Consider the following 17889-nt stretch of genomic DNA (forward strand, 5'->3'; position numbering starts at 1 on the left):
ATTATCATGGCATCTTTCCACAACATAAGGTCTGAGCCATGTTGTCCTTAACTTGCCTTGAAGTCTTTATACCTAGAATCATATAACAATGCCCAATCGCCTTCCTGAAATTGCTTCTCCTTGATATTTTTATCATGCTAGATCTTCCTCTGAAGTTGAACTACATTTTTATGTAGGAGGGCCCGCATTCTGAAATCATCCAAACCATTCAATTGGAAAAATCTCTCTTTCTATGCACTGTTGAGATCCAGATCTAGCGGGGCTGCCATCCTTAATGTATTATATTCAAATTCAATGGACAACAAGGCCTTTTTCCCATAGACCAGCTCATAGGGTGTGAATCTAGTGGTGGTATTCCATGTTGTATTATAGGCCCAGGTGGCCTCAACTAGTCTTTCTGCCCAATCTTTGCTGTTGTTGCTCACCACTTTGGTCAAGATTCCCTCCAGTGCTCTATTGGTCACCTCCACTTGCCCATTAGCTTGTGGATGATAGGGAGTGGATGCTATATGCTTGATCTTGTGATGGATGAGCAAGTATTCAATCAAGTTGGAGGTAAACTGGCTGCCTTGTTCTGTGACCAGCTCTCTAGGGTACCCAAATTTGTAGAATGCATTCTTCCTTAGGAACTCAACGACCTTCTCTTTTGTTGCTGCCTTAATTGCCTTGGTTTCAGCCCACTTAATCAAATAATCAGTGCACACAATAATGTATTGTTTTTGATTTGAAGGAGGGTCAATAGGCCCAATGAAGTCCATGCCCCACTTGTCAAATGGCTCAAAAGTCACCTGAGACTGCATAGGCATTTCATCTCTTGGAGTAGGCTTCCCATCCTCTGGCACCAATCACACTGACTAGTGTATTTTTTCACATCCTGATGAAGAGTGGGCCAATAATGGCCTGCTTGTAACACTTTGAATGTTGTCCTCTTCAGTGTAAAGTGACCTCCACAAGGTGCATCATGACAGGTCAGAAGGATGTCAAATACTTCCTCCTCCCTGACACACCTTCTCAAGATTTGATCTAGGCCAAGTTTGAAAATATTGCCCCCAATCCAAGTGAAGGGGGCACTTTTCCTAACTATCTTGCTCTTTTCTTTGGAGGACAAGTTTGGTGGGAACTGTTTTGATACCAAATAGTTTGCTATATCAGCAAACCATGGAGAGAGAACTAAAATAGAAAATAAGTGCTTGTTCGATAACTGGTCATCCACCATTCCTTCTTCACTTGTAGGTAAATTTACCCTAGACAAAAAGTCTGCAACAACATTTTCCTTACCAGGATTATCAACAATGGTTATATCAAAATGTTGTAATAAAAGTAACCATATTATAATTCGAGCATTCACATCTAGTTTGTTCATTAAATATTTGATTGCAGCATGGTTAGTATGCACAAATGTTTGATAACTAGTAATATAATGCCTGAATTTGTTTAATGAATGACAACAATCATGAGTTATTTTCAGTCACTATATAATTTAGTTCAACCTTTGATAAGTTCTTACGGATAAAATAGATAGCATAAGGCAGGTTTTCATCTATCTGAACTAGGGCTGCTCTTATGGCTTTGTGTGAGGCATTAGCATGAATATGAAAGGGGAGGGCCCGATTTGGGCCTCAGAGAATTGGTGCAATGGTTAACTTATCCTTTAGGATGTCTAAGGCCTCTTGATAACTTTTTGACCATATAAACTCAGAATCTTTGGCCAACAAACCAAATAAAGGAGAGGCCAACTTGCTGAAGTCCTTTATGAACCTTCTGTAGTATCCAGCTAACCTTAGGAAACTTTTGACATCTCTCTGCTTTTGAGGAGGTGGGACCCTTTGGATGATAGCTATTTTGATTGGGTCCACCTACAGTCCTTGCTGAGATATTGAATGACCTAGCACGATCCCTACAGTGATTAAGAATTCACATTTTTCAAGACTCAGAGACAGGTTCATTTCAATGCATTTGTGCAGTTCTTTGCCTAAGTTAGATAGGGCTTCTTGAAAATCACAACCATAAGGTGTGAAATCATCCATATAAATCTCCACCGCATCATGGACTAATAATACTCAAGACTACTCTCTGGAAAGTGGCAGGAGCATTGGATAGGCCAAAAGGAAGGACCCTATAGGGAAAAGTACCCCAAGGAAAAGTGAATGTGGTCTTATCCTGGTCTTCTGGGCAGATCCTGATTTGGTTGTACCCACTGAATCCATCTACGAAAGAGAAAAACCTTTTCCCTGCCAGGCCATCTAGAACTTGGTCAATGAAGGGTAGAGGAAAATGATCATTCTTTGTGGCTTTGTTCAACTCTTTGTAATCGACAAAAATTCTCCACTGACCATTTTTCTTGGGAACTAACACCAAAGGATAGACCCACTCACTGTTGGAGATAGGGTAAATGAATCATGCATCTGGCAGTTTTTGTAGTTCTTCTTTGACTATATCTTTAAGAGCTAGATTCATCCTCCTTTGTGGTTTCTGGACTGGCTTGTAACCTTCTTTGATGTACATGTGGTGAGTACACACTTAGGGGTATACTCCCTTCATTTCCTTGTAACTCCAAGCGAAGGCTTCTAGATTTTCCTTTAACATGTTGCATAGCTTCTCCTCTTCGAGAGTAGAAAGAGATGGATTGACCTTCAAGGTTTTCTTTGGGCCAAATTCTATGGTTTTGAAACAAAGTGGGTTGGAATTGGCCAATCATATGTCAATTGGATGATTGTTTTGGGTTTCCTTTACTACTTCTTCTAAGGGTAATAAACTAGGAGTTGGACTTTGGAGTAGGTGTTCAATCAAGTCATCCTCATCTTGTGGTCCTCCTCCCATGGTTCCTTCTAAAGCATAAAGTTAGGTGGAATAAAATTCATCTTCTTCCTCCTACTCCAACCATAAAGGTAAGTCATGCTGCAGAGAAGGTTGAGCAAGAGGGTATAGGACTAATTGCTTGGAAATATGCCCATCCTTGATAGTCATATTCCCAACTCTACAGCTAATGTAAGCATCGGTAGTGGCCAACCATGGCCTCCCAAGGATGAGAGGGTAGCCAGTAAGCTTAGCCTTAGGCTGGAGAACTAGGAAATCTACAGGGTGCTCCCAGGAGTCAATGGAGACCATCACATCCTCCATAATTCCTTCAGGGGTTACTGTGGAATAGTCTGCAAGTTGCAGAACTGTTGTGGTCTTTCTTAATGAACCTTGGAGGTTGAGCTTGAGCATGGTGTCCTTGGTCATCACATTAATGGAAACCCCAAGATCGATCAGATTTTGTAGGAAAATGGTGCCATTGATGTGCACATCTACTACAGGGCTTCCAGGGTCCAAATATTTTGGACAGATTACCTACCCTAACATCAAGTCAGACTGATGCCCAATGACATTAATGGTAGGGGCATCCCTTTTTCGCCTCCCTGGATGCTTGAAGAACTTATCCTTAATCAACTTATTGTAAATGGAAACATCTTTTATTGCCTGGAGAAGTGGGATATTTACACATAGATTTTTCAATTCTCCCAGAAGTTCAGTCTCTTTTGGGGCAAGCTGGAGTGGTTGGGATAATCTCTTAGGAAAGGGTGGATTTACTTTAACGTTGCTTTCATCTCTTTCTTCCTCAAACTCCCTAGGTGGAGGTGGAGGTTGGTTATCCAAGAGAACTCTCCTAGATCTCAGGTTAATCTCCTAGATTTCCACAGCATAAGATGGATATGATGTCTCTCCACTGTATACTTGTTGAGCCTGCCTATTGTTTGGGTTCAGATTTGGCTAGGAATGCATCTGGGGTTGTTTGGGTGGAGCAGAGTGTAGGAGTTGTGGTTGGGCAGGTGGTGGAGGCAATAGACGGAGCATTGTTGTATTGGGGCCTCCACCCTTGGGGTGGTGTATTCCAATGAGGTTGTGGCAGAGCATAAGGTTGCAATGACTGGCTAGCTGGCTAAGAGTGATACTGAGATGCAGAGGACCAAGGAGGGGTTTTAGACCAGGAAGGATGAGCAGGGGGTCCCCAAGAAGGTATGGTTGTGGTTTGGTTGGGGTTGTAATATGCATGGGACGACCCTTGCAAGCCTTGCTAGTATTGTCTAGGCCCATGAGGTATCCTTTGGTTAATGTAGAAAAGCTGCTTAGTGACCCCTTCAGCTCCTTGATATCCAACTTTGAGTCCAGGTAAAGAATGGAACTTATCTGTGGAGTGGTTTTAATCACAGACCTAGCAAATTTCAATAGAGTTCAATGGACATTTATTCTTAGGATGCCTCCTTGTGCATCTAGGACAAAATATGGCCAAGAATCTCTTTGCTTCCTCCTGCTTCCTCTTAATGTTCATGGTGTCCATTTGCAAGGCAAGGGTTTGTAGCATCTCGCTTTTGAAATCTTCCAGCATGTTTCCAATTTCACACTTGATGGATGAGTTGGAAGATAATGTACTGGCCATAGGTTGACTGCACCTACCCTTTTTCCTCGCTGCCATAGAATGGTTTCTAAAGACAATCTTGATATCCTCATAGGGTAATTGGTAGATATCTCCTCTTGCTAACAAATGTAAGGTATCTAGAAGATCTTATCTTACTCCCATAAGCAGGACCATCTTTAGTGACTCAAGATCAAGTGTGCATCTGGACCTTTTGTAACTAAGATAGAAGCTTTCTTCGTAATCCTCTAAGGATTCATCATTGCCTATGGTCATCCTGAAAATTTCTTCTTTAGTATCCTTTGGCTGATATTAATCCCGATATTTGTTGTTAAAGGCCTGCTGCATCTGAGCCCAAGTTGTGATGCTATCTCCAAGTAAACCCATGAAAAAGTGCAATGATGCATCCTTGAGGGTATATGGAAATAGTTTTAACATTTTCTCATCATTTGTATAGTCATAGGTTCGACATATAACAAAAAACTAAAATAAGAAAGTGTCGGGGTCCTCTCTGGTCAGGCCATGGAATGAAGTAGGGAAGAGGGGCTTATATTTTTCATCTTAGTGTCCCCATTGGTTTCCCTGATGGGGAAGGCACCCTCAACTCTCTCTCTATTCCCTCTGTCATTTTGGTTTTCAGCCATTGGTTCAGTAGGAACGGGCTCCTCTTCTTCTTCTTCCCCTGTAGGTTCTTCAAATATGTCAGGTTGCTCACCTAAGGGTTCCTCTAGTTCACAGCCACTGAAGAAGAGAGAAGATTGGTTATTGGATACAGTGGGGGTATTTGGCAAAACTTTCCCTAAGTTGTCCCTATTCCTATGAGGCATGAAAGGAAATATTTTTGGGTTGGTTTTGTATTTTTTTAAAATCGGAAAGTACTTGCATAATTGAAATTTCTAATTGAATGATAATTACTGACAGAATGAAAAAGCTACTTGCTGAATTGAAATCCTACTTGAAAAATTGAAAGGAAAAAAGACAATGCAAAATGAAAGAAAGGAAACAACTAGATTACTTTTGTAGAAATAAACTAATGGCAGAATATTGAAGACAAGAAATAGAAGAAAAGAAAACAGTAATCACATTCAACTCAAAAACCTCCCCGGAAACAGTGCCAAAAAGTGATGAGTGCCAGTATTGCAGTAAGGATGCTGCCACTCCTGGGCTACCATCTTTACTTATCAACCCGGGGTTCGTAAAAACTTGGAGGTGACAGTGTTGTATGCACAAGTAAAAGTGATGGTTCTGCATGTTGTCACTATTCAGCTGGCGAGAGACCACTGGGGCTCCAAGCCAAACTTCTATAGAGTTAGAAGAAGCTTGATATTTTTATGGAAGAAAAGCAAATCTACTCTAAGAGAGTTACTCTACTGCAGTAATAGAGAAAGCAAACTTGTAATGCTAAACCACACCATACCCTAATTAACCATTTAAGAAGTTATGCTAATAAGAAATGCTAAATCAGCAATAAACAAATGCTACTGTCTAATTTGTAGAAGTAAGAAGCATCAAACAATACTAATGTGTAGGTAAAGAAACAAAACTAATTTTTTTTCACTTTTTTGGTCATTTTATGCAAAATCAAGTATGCAAACTAATTGTTCTTGTGGATGTGACAGGTGGACTGAAGGTGTTTGAGGATGGATAGAAGGTTTATGAAGTGGTTGGATGGTGTGGAGGGGTCCTAGGAGGATTTTTGTGACTTCCTAGAAGTTTTCTCTCAATTCGGCCTCAAAAAAGACTGTTTCAGGAAAACCTATAGGATGATCCTGTAGGAATTATAGGAAAACTACAGGATATAGCCGAGAGCTAAACGTGAGGTGTTGGAGGTGTTGGGAGGCTTAGGAAAGGTGTGTGATGGGTGGAATGGAGTGTTATAAGGTCTAGGAGCACTTAGGAGTCAATATCCAAGATAAGATATGGCTAGATTTTCTCAATGTGTTTGGGAGAATTTTAATGAAAAATGATGAAAAACTAGTGAGGGTGATGGTGAAAACAAGGGATGGCTAAGGTAGATGAAGTGGAAGGTGGATGCTGGCTATGAAGTCTTGGTCTCCTCCTGAAGCACATGCTCTACATAAAACATGTGTGTCTTCCAAAAAGTTATGCAACAAGATACATTTTTATAAACTAGAAAAGCAGAACTAATGAATCAACTACCTATATTATGCATGAAGAAAGTTGTTGAAGGGAATGAAAGCATGAGTGATATCTATTGCAAAAATGGAGATGGAAAAGATGACAATGAAATCTACCTTGCAACATTAACCAAATATTGAATTAAAGATAGCAAACTCCAAAGCTCATAAAAGAACTAGAAATATGTGTTTTTGGGGCTGCTTAAAGGTCCCTTCCTCAAGTCATGGTCCCATAGGGAGAAAGTGAGGCCGATACACTTGCTAACAACCTTGTGGTGATCCTTTTTCTATTTAATAACCTGCTACTTGAATTAAAGCACAAATGGAAGCAAACTATCACACAACCAATCTAATCTACACTACTTGTAATGGAAATGCATCTAATAAGCAAATTAACAATTAAGCTATGAATCTACAATAAACATGCATGTACATTCAAGAGGAGCCTTGGCTACTAGGGTTGGTCCCTAACCCAAGAGCTTCATCCCTTTGAGTTAACTCAGTGCTGGCTCAAAACAAAACTCATTCTTATTACCAAAACAACAAATTACATCAAAAGAACTGTCACACGCCTTACAGCTCGAAAATAGATTAGAGTTTTACAATCAAAAATCTAAATCCTACTAAGGTCCTAGGCCTCTCTACTTATACATATGAAGTCTCCAACGACTTCCTTAAAATTAAGGAATCTCAGCTCCTAAACTCGAGATAAACTGGTGCATTGTCTCTTACTTGCTCGACTGCCTTCTAGTACTCATGATTTGGTTGTTTACACTCCGAGCTAATGGAGGAATATTCAAATGGAGGGGTAGTAAATGAGGAGGATTTACCTCCTATAATCCCTCTCCCTTGTCCCATTCGATTTTTGACCTTGGTCTTTACCAAAATTCCTTGATTTACTCCTTTAATCCTACATTAAATGCACGTTAGACCACAAAGCAAAATATCCAACTCTAACTCACTTCATAAACAAAATATAATCAAAAGCATGCAATAAGTTATGAGAATAGTTGGTTTGACTAAGATAGGAGGTGAACTAAGGCCCATCCAATTACCCAATGATGAGGCTCATCACATATAACAATTATTCAACAGCAGGGGGCCAAGTGACATGATAGGCTTGTTAAAAAGAAATCATTTCAAAAAGGTGATTGGGTGCTCCTCTATGACTCTAGAGTTCAAGAATTCCTAGGGAAATTGCAGACAAGGTGTCTCGGCCCTTATGAGATTCAAGAAGTGCATAACAATGGCACCATAACTTTAATCACCATCAATGGGTTTGGTGCTCCCTTTCTAGTGAATGGGCACCGGTTGCGTCTTTATCACCAACCACTCACAAAGGAATCTTTCTATTTGCAAGTAAGTAATGATCCTACTCTCCAAATAATAGCTGTAGGCGATGGTAACCCGATAGCTTCATTTTCATGAAAAATTGTTTCCTTATCATATTGTAAATAATGTACATATTTTATTTTGAAAATGGTTGAAAATTTGTATTATTTTTTCTTATTTAGTACGCTGGAATTTGGAAACAAACATTTTTTATAATCAATCGTTTTTCCTTAAAACCACAGTTGTTGTCCCCTTTCCAAAGAAATAGTTGTTGTTCCCTTCTCAAAGAAACAATTGTTGTTCCCTTCTCGAAGAAAAAATTGTTGTTCCCTTTCCAATGAAATAGTTGTTGTGACCTTTTCAACAAAATAGTTGTTGTTCCCTTCTCGAAGAAATAGTTGGTGTCCCCTTTCCAAGGAAATAGTTGTTGTTCCCTTCTCGAAGAAACATTTGTTGTTACCTTTCCAAGGAAATAGTTGTTGTTCCCTTCTCGAAGAAAGAATTGGTGTTCCCTTTCCAAAGAAAGAGTTTTTGTTCCCTTCTCAAAGGAACAGTTCTTGTTCCCTTTCCAACGAGACAGTTGTTGTGCCCTTTCAAATGAAACAACTATTGTTTCCTTCTCGAAGAAACAATTGTTGTTCCCTTTTACAAAGAGTAGCTTTTTTCCCCTATGCGAATGAAACATTTGGTGTCCCCTTTAACAAAAAGAGAACAAATTGTTGATCCATCGCCATGGATGATTATTGTTCTCATTACTATCATTCCATGCCGGTTATTCCTTTTGGTTATGAGTTTGATCTAAATATTTAAAAGCAGTAATCTCTAAATCATCATGATTCTTAGCCTTTTTGGTATATATTTTTTAAGAAATCTAACATGCTCTATCTATGGATACTCCTGCTTATGTTTATTTTTTAGATACATTATAAATTTTTCATGATCTATCCCCACCATACTAGTTTTTCTTTTATTTCACATTCAAATGGTGATTTCCTCAATAAATATGATGGAGAATCTAAGGCATATTTATCCTTGGCATTTTTTTTACTTCTTACACCACATCAGACTCTTAAGGAGTTGATGAGCCTCCCCTAACTTCTAAAAAAAGAAAGAGAAGAAACACAACAATAACAAATTAAGCTAAAAATAAGGGATGGGGGTCTCATCACGAGCCAACCTACCACGATCATAGGAAAGTAACATAAGTGACATTCTTGTTAGGGCTAACATACCAAGGTAATGGCCTTGTGACACTAAAATGTCCAAGGACAGGAGGTCTCATCACAAGCTGACCTGTTCACTTTGTTATGATCCGGTGAGTGGCATTGTTACTATCTGGTCATCACGCCAAAACAATGTCCTTTTTAAAAGGGAAATCATTTTTAAGTTCAGGATACTAGCTCATTTGTGGGTTAAAAGGAAACCCTGTCAAGGCTATAGACGCCTGCTGGCAGCAGTGGCTCTGCCTATGGTATTGAAGTATACTTTGAAGTTGCCAAATTTTTATTATGTCCTTAGTTCTTCTTTACTAAATAAAAAGGGAGAAAACACCTTTGATTTATGACTACATATTTAATAACTAGTATGGGATGCATATGTATATTACATGAACCACGTCAGCATTATCCAATCATCTGGCGTCAAAATTCATAAATTTTAAAAAACGGCTCATTTGATTTCATCACAGATACTCCAAAAAGAAAATCTCTTTCCATGATGTAAATTTCGTATGCTTTATTTCTCATGATCCTCTTTGACCAATCAAATGATTGTGAATTTATTGCATTCAATTATGACTCCCTGGCTATTCTAACCACTTTTTGCTGTAATAATGATGTCGCATGCTCTCTTTCCTGTCCACATGCTTCATAGGTCGCAGTCGCCCTTTTTGTCATTTAAGGGAGACGATCATACATTATTACGACATGAAGGCACACGATTAACAAAAAACCTCCATACCTGTCGATATGATAGGATATTATTACCAAGAATCTGTACTTAGTTTCTATTCTTTATACTCCTGCATGAAGTTTATGTTGTTTCATTACGAGATTTGTGGGATCCAATAGTGCATGTAGGTTTGCAGATTGTCCTCAGGGAATAGCAGATATGGGTGGCAACACTATTCGTAGTGAGCCTAGGCTATTACGGATCACCATGCAATCCTGAGATATCCTATAACGTGTAGGATGGGCACAATACCTTACTCAGTTGTAAGGTTTTAACAATGATATTTCTCTGGAATTCTTACAGAATTTATAGAATGAAAGCACAATTGCCAAAGGTAGGACCATAGCAATAATTAAAGCCATTATGGTAGAGGCCTGAGGCCTCCCCATAGAAGGCATAAACTAGGTCGAAAAGCACACTGTATTGCATGAAGTTTTAGAATTGTTCAAATATCCTGGCAAGGAGTTAGTGCAGAAAGGCAAAGGTTTTTGTCCCACATCCCTGAGTGAACCATGGCATGAATTGGAAAAATTAATTCAGAAATATATGATATGTGATGGTTGCCATGATGTGGTAAGACCTTGGCACCTTAAACTGTCAACCGCATTAAAGCATAAAATAGTAATTAATTTTCCATTTTTCCTTAATATTTTATTACATAACCTTGCAAGTAGAGTAAGAAAGTCCAGGAACCCACAGGCCATAGTCATTCATCATGGTCTAATTAAATTAGTGGTCATCAAGGAATTAAATCAATTATAGTTAAATTGGGACAATTTTATAAGCTCTAATGCACTACCCCTGGAAGGAATTCCTGAAAACACCCAACCTGAGGAAGAATGTCAGACCATGGAGATACAAGCCCCAAAAAGGGGATGAAAAAGGAAAGCCCCTATTTTAACATCTATTCCTGTTAAATGAAGACGGTCTTAGCGAACTTCCTAGAGGATAAGAATTAGTTTAGTTGTAGATGAGGTGGGACGATCAATTGGATCCCCTGATAACCAACAAATTTCTTTTCCCCAGGATTATGAAGAAGAGGCAGCTCGAGTCTTAGAAAATTTTGGAACTCTCTTCGAATCCCCACGGAACCCAATTTAACACATAACAAAAAATTTTAACATTGTGTAGTTATGATTTGTAATCATTTCCCCCGTTTACATTGCGTGTTCTGGTTAAACTTGGGTGTTGTATTAATGGCACGTTGTTTTGGTTGTTTTTTTGTACATGTTTTAATGGAGGGTATGTTTCATATATGGATTCAATGTGGGGCCAACGCGTGGGCGGGCCGGCCCTCCCGTCGGCTATGGGTTCAACTCCTATCGTCCCCTTTTAATTATGTTGTAAAATGGTGGGTTGTTGAGGGGGTGGCGAGGTTGGTGGCCTGCCACCCAAAACATATATAATATATAATATATATATATATATATATATATATATATATATATATATATATATATATATTCAAATTTTTATATTTTATAAAAGGATGAGGCTTTTTGAAAATTCAGATTTTTGACCAAGGGAGTCATTTTAACGAGGCAACAATTTCACCTGGAATCTCGCCAGAGTTGGCTGGATTCCGTCTGCCTAAAAAAGTCCAAATTGTGTCTCCATTAACCTGCCCAGTGAGCAAAAGTCAACCAAAACTTTGATTGCCTCTATCTTCCTCATCCGGACTCGGATTCACGAACCGTTCATACCACCACAATCACAACGACGAGATATTTAATATGACCTAGTTTGATAATAATCCAAACACTTTTATTTTTGAGCTTTCATAAACCTTCTTTGTCTTGTGTCTGTCTCTAGAGCCACTTGGATTTTTCTGTAGTTGAAACCCAAGAGCTTGAGGCTAATTGAAGGGATATATCCTCACTTGAGAAAAACCCTGATAGAATTGAGGAGCCTGGAGTTAATTTAGGGGATACAACCCCACTCGAACAAAACCCTGATAATGCTGAGGAGCCAGAAGCTAATTTCGGAGATACGACCTTACTTGAACGAAACCCTAACAATGCTAATGAGTTAGAAGCCAACTCAAGAGACACAGTCTTACTCAAATGTGAGCCTGACAATTTTGAAACTTCCCCTACTTTTGAGAATGTTATTACTGGCCCTTCTTCCCTAGTAAAGAAACCTACTGTAAGAGTAAAGAGGCGAGATGATCATAGGTTGGAATTGATGGATAAAGAAAATAAGAAGTTGAAAAGAAAAATTAAGCAGCTTAGAAAATGGCTAAGAGACTCTAAGAAAATTCATAGGAAAGAAATGGAGTCGAAATTAATCAGAACCCAAAGGGGGAATTCTCTTAATTCCACTGGGACTCAAACGGAAAACATCAGCACCTGTCTGGAAGGGACTCAAACTGAGGATATTTGTACTAGTTCCGTAGAAACTCAAACAGATTTATGTTCTTCTATGGAATTGATAGAAACAACCACTTAGACAGATCTGCAGACAAATGTTTATGTCCCTATTTCAACAGTAGAAGCAGTTGTTCAAATAGGCCTTTGTGTCCCTATGTCAACAGTAGAAGAAAATGTTCAAATAGACCTTTGTGAAGCAACTATTCAAACAGACCATTGTGTTCTTGTGCTAACAGCAAAAGTAGTCATTCAAACAGAGTCAATAGCAACTGGTAGTAAGACTACCCAGACTAAGGATGTACCTCCCTATACCCCCTTCGTAGTAGGGGCTATTATTAAAAAACTGAGGACAAAACTGGCATACTTACAATAAGTACTACTACAACATCAACAGGAAGTTGTGGCTTTGAAGAAATATTAGGAGTTATTGAAAAAAATTAATGACATGACCACAATAGAGGATGAAGCTTATGCCAGCCTTAGAGCATAATGGAAGAAAGTGGAGGAACTACAAGGATAGTATCAGAAATTTGTGGAACGAATAAAAATTATTTGTTATGTTTATTTAGATGCACTAGCCTGTAGGTCACTTTCTACGAACTATGCACTTTTTCTGCTCAAACGATATTTACTGTTTAAAGTTAAGGCCATTAGAGTTGGTCAGCGCTTTGAGTTTAAATCTACTCCTGATTTTGTTAAATGCTATCAAACACAGACCAAGGGATGTAAAACATTTCTTATGTGAATTATATTTGCACAATTTTTTCTTGGAAGATGACATGGATGCCAATCTGAGCCCCTTCCTCAGGGATGTCCAGTTCCAAGTTTTTGTCTCCTTTGTTAAAAACCAACTCAAATGGGATAAGGCTCATGATACTTTCGAGAGGAGGGAAACTGGACTGGATCATTAGTTAAGAGGTGAACCTACACTACCCTTGAACCTTTGGGTACAACATAAGAGATTTATGGAAAAAGGAGTTGTGTCCACCTTGGGCCCCATCCACATAGACACTATCAAGTCGGGTTTGGAATATTTTGAAGACATTAGAGAAGCAAGCTCCTAGATGTAAAGCAAAGATGGACAACCTCTCCCAACAATGTTAGAAATCAAGAAACTTTTGGTTATAGGAACTTCACTGCAATTGCATATAGGCTCGCCCGTTATGGTAATCATGTCTTATGTGAGGGTCCAATTTGGATTGGGTGTCACTACAGAATCCATATCATTTGGTATCCTCCTAATGGGTATCGGTGTAATTATGAACTATCAGAACATCAGGAAGGTCGAGCCTTTTGAAGTACTTAAAATCAAAAATGGTTTCCAGGTCTACAAAGAAGAAACTTATCCTACCTATTCTTTGACTCAGTTGCATCTTAATTATCTTATTGCATGAGGACATGCAAGAAGGTAAGCTGTGATTATGTTGGATTGTGAAAAAGGTATGTTTTTCCTCCTCATTTGCTTAATTGATCATATGGTTTTCCATGAATTTACTCTCATCTTCAGCACATTCTTGAAGAAAGACCGTGAAAAGAAAATAGAAAGTAGTGTTGGACAAATTACATGTTTTTGGTATCAAAAGCCTAAGATTCTACTTGTTTATGCGTAGGTTGACTGGATTGGACAATTGTTGTTCCTTTCAAATAAGACGACAGTGCCAAGGGAGATGTCGTTGATTACAGTTGTGAGAACCATGCTAAAGGCAAAGGAAAAATATGGGATTGATATGGAAATTTGATTGTTCAGTCGAGAAATCTTGAGGATCTTCTAATCCTCAGGATAAGCTCTGATTTTGATAGCAGTTCATAGAATATATAATGCTAGTAAATTAGAACGAAAGTAACTTGTAACTTTGTAATTTGTAAAGTTCCAACAAGACTGTGAATGCAAATTGAACTTTAAGGAGTCGAAGTGATTTTGTAATTCTTTTGATAGGTAATGAAAGACTCTAAGTTTTCCATTAAATTTGGGTATTGAGTTTCGATAGCATTTTTCTTCTAGAGGCTTAGGCCCAATCAGTGGAAGATCCACTGCTCCTTGTATCATGTTATTTACATTTTACTGTCGAGAAACACATTGTTGTTTCTTCATTAGGTTGAATTAGCGTACATCATATAGCTCAGTTAATATCATTTTTATTTACCTAAAGTAAGTTTGTATATGATTGATTTTCCCTGTTAGTATATGCTTTCTGCAATTATTTCCGGCTTTGAGTATTCTTCATAATTAGTTTGATTTGAATAGTCTCTTTTAATGCGCATGGATTTGATTAATCAGGTTGATTTCCTCTCTTGTATTAGGAAATTGGATTAAGATCTTTGTTTGAAATAGTTTGCAAGTGATTTATCTTTCCGTTTTCAAATTATAGAATAATTCATGTTCTGCATTTCTAATAATTAATGAGTTGTTAAGTGATTGTTTATTTCTGCAATGATTAGTTAGGATTAATTACCTGCATTTCACTCTCTAATTGTTATCATACAAAAATTTCTTACAACCTTGAAATAGACAGACGAATCCCAGGTTGACATATTAATGTATGATTAAGGTTTATTTATAAATTCATCTTAGTGCACCAACAATTCAATGAGTGGATAAGAACACATAAAAACTCCAATAGTCTTTGGAAAAAGGACAATGTTGTGGCATCAAAGATTGGGACATACAAGAGAGAAGGGCCTTCAAGTACTACATGTTAATGGTATGATACAAGGTATGTCTCGTTGATGTATGGATTTTGATTCCTGTGCACATTGTTTATATGGTAAGTATAATTGGGTAAAATTCTCCTCTAATGCTCTGAGGATAGAGGGAATATTACAACTAGTGCACAATGAAGTGTTTGTTACTATGTTAGTCCCATCATTAAGTGAATCCATGTACTATGTCTCATTTATAGAGGACCTATCAATGAATAAATAAATTTGATGTCTTTGACAATTTTCAGGAGTTTAAGTATCTTCTCAAATAGAGAAGAAAATTAAGGTGTTGAGGACAAATACTGGTGGAGAATTCAGTGAGAATCGATTAGAACAATTATGTAATAAGTGCATTATAGCAAGGTAGAATCTACTCCATATACATCTTAATAGAATGGATTTGTAGAAACGATGAACAAGATGTTGTGGAAAAGTAAGGAGAATGTTCAATGCTATTGGGTTAGGATAGGAATGTTAGGTAGAGGCAATGGACATTGCATGTTACTTTTTATATAAATCACCCTCATCAGTGTTGGATGACAAGAATCTACATGAAGTATGGATTGGTAATAAACCCTCTCTTAACAGCTTAAGGTATTTTTATATGATGCTTATGTACATTCTCTAAAGGGGAATAGGAGTAAGAAAGATAAGAAAGATAAAAGGTGTGTATTTATTGGTTAAAAAGATTATCTAAAAGGTTATAATACTTGGAACCTAGAAATTAAGAAGGTTGTGTATAGTTGAGATGTGGTAGTTAGAGAAATCAAATATGTTGTAAAATAGGAAATCTAACTAAAGGAGAAATAACCAAAGAAGATAGAGTTTTTATTGAAAGATGATGAATAATACTCTACAAAAGAACAACAATAAGAAGAAAGCAAACCAAATACTTTGGTATTGAGGAGATCAATTCGAGAAAGAAGGCAACTTAAAAGATATACTCCATCTTATTTATGTTCTAATTTTTCTTTAGTTATTACTAATGATAATCATATAAATGTTAGGGAGGTAGTGAGTTCATAGGACGGAAAAATAAAAATAAAAATATGGTTGAAGAAATGGCATCTAGTGGGGCTTTGGATCATAAAAGAACTAGAAATATGTGTTTTTGGGGCTGCTTACAGGTCCCTTCCTCAAGTCATGGTTCCAGAGGGAGAAACTGAGGTTGAGACACTTGCTAACAACCTTGTGGTGATCCTTTTTCTCTTTACTAACCTACTACTTGAATTAAAGCACAAATGGAAGCAAACTATCACACAACCAATCTAATCTACACTACGTGTAATGCAAATGCATCTAATAAGCAAATTAACAATTAAGCTATGAATCTACACTAAACATACATGTACAATCAAGAGGAGACTTGGCTGCTAAGGTTGGTCCCTAACCCAAGAGCTTCATCCCTCTGAGTTAACTCAGTGCTAGCTCAAAACAAAACTCATTCTTATTACCAAAACAACAAATTACATCAAAATGACTGTCACAAGTCTTGCAGCTCGAAAATAGAGTAGAGTTTTACAATAAAAAATCTAAATCCTACTAAGGTCCTAGGCCTCTCTACTTATAAATATGAAGTCTCCAATGACTTCCTTAAAATTAGTGAAGCTCAGCTCCTAAACTTGAGATAAACTAGTGCTTTGTCTATTACTTGCTCGACTACCTTCTAGTCCTCATGATTTGGCTATTTACACTCCTAGCTAATGGAGGAATATTCAAATGGAGGGGTAGTAAATGAGGAGGATTTACCTCCTATTATCCCTCTCCCTTGTCCCATTCGAGTTTTGACCTTGGTCTTTGCCAAAATTCCTTGATTTTTTCCTTTAATCCTGCAGTAAATGCACATTATACCACAAAGAAAAATATCCAACTCTAACTCACTTCATAAACAAAATATAATCAAAAGCATGCAATAAGTTATGAGAATAGTTGGTTTGACTAAGATAGGAGGTGAAATAAGGCCCATACAATTAACCAATGATGAGGCTCATCACATATAACAATTATTCAACAGCAGGGGGCCAAGTGACATGATAGGCTTATTAAAAAGAAATCATTTCAAAAAGGTGTTTGGGTGCTCCTCTATGACTCCAGAGTTCAAGAGTTCCCAGGGAAACTGTAGACAAGGCATCTCGGTCCTTATGAGATTCAAGAAGTGCATAACAATGGCACCATAACTTTAATCACCATCAATGGGTTTGGTGCTCCCTTTCTAGTGAATGGGCACCGGTTGCGTCTTTATCACCAACCACTCACAAAGGAATCTTTCTATCTGTAGGTAAGTAATGTTCCTACTCTCCAAATCATAGCTACAGGGGATGGTAACCCGACAACTTCATTTGCATGAAAAATTGTTTTCTTCTCATATTGTAAATAATGTACATATTTTATTTTGAAAATGGTTGAGAAATTGTATTATTTTTTCTTATTTAGTACGCTGGAATTTTGAAACAAACATTTTTTATAATCAATCATTTTTCCTTAAAAGCACAGTTGTTGTACCCTTTCCAAGGAAACAGTTGTTGTTCCCTTCTCGAAGAAACAGTTGTTGTTCCCTTTCCAACGAAACAGTTGTTGTGCCCTTTTCAATGAAACAATTGTTGTTCCCTTCTTGAAGAAATAGTTGGTGTCCCCTTTCCAAGGAAATAGTTGTTGTTCCCTTCTCGAAGAAACATTTGTTGTTCCCTTTCCAAGGAAACAGTTGTTGTTCCCTTTTGGAATAAACAATTGTTGTTCCCTTTCCAAAGAAATGGTTTTTGTTCCCTTCTCAAAGGAACAGTTCTTGTTCCCTTTCCAACGAGATAGTTGTTGTGCCCTTTCAAACGAAACAACTATTGTTTCCTTCTCGAAGAAACAATTGTTGTTCCCTTTTACAAAGAGCAGCTTTTTTCCCCTTTGCGAATGAAACATTTGATGTCCCCTTTAACAAAAAGAGAACAAATTGTTGATCCATCGCCATGGATGATTATTATTCTCATTACTATCATTCCATGCCGGTTATTCC

The sequence above is a fragment of the Pinus tabuliformis genome, chromosome 7, assembly GCF_031772625.1.
Source record: "Pinus tabuliformis cultivar Carrire ecotype Pingquan chromosome 7, CPIR1, whole genome shotgun sequence".
Classification (NCBI taxonomy): Eukaryota; Viridiplantae; Streptophyta; class Pinopsida; order Pinales; family Pinaceae; genus Pinus; species Pinus tabuliformis.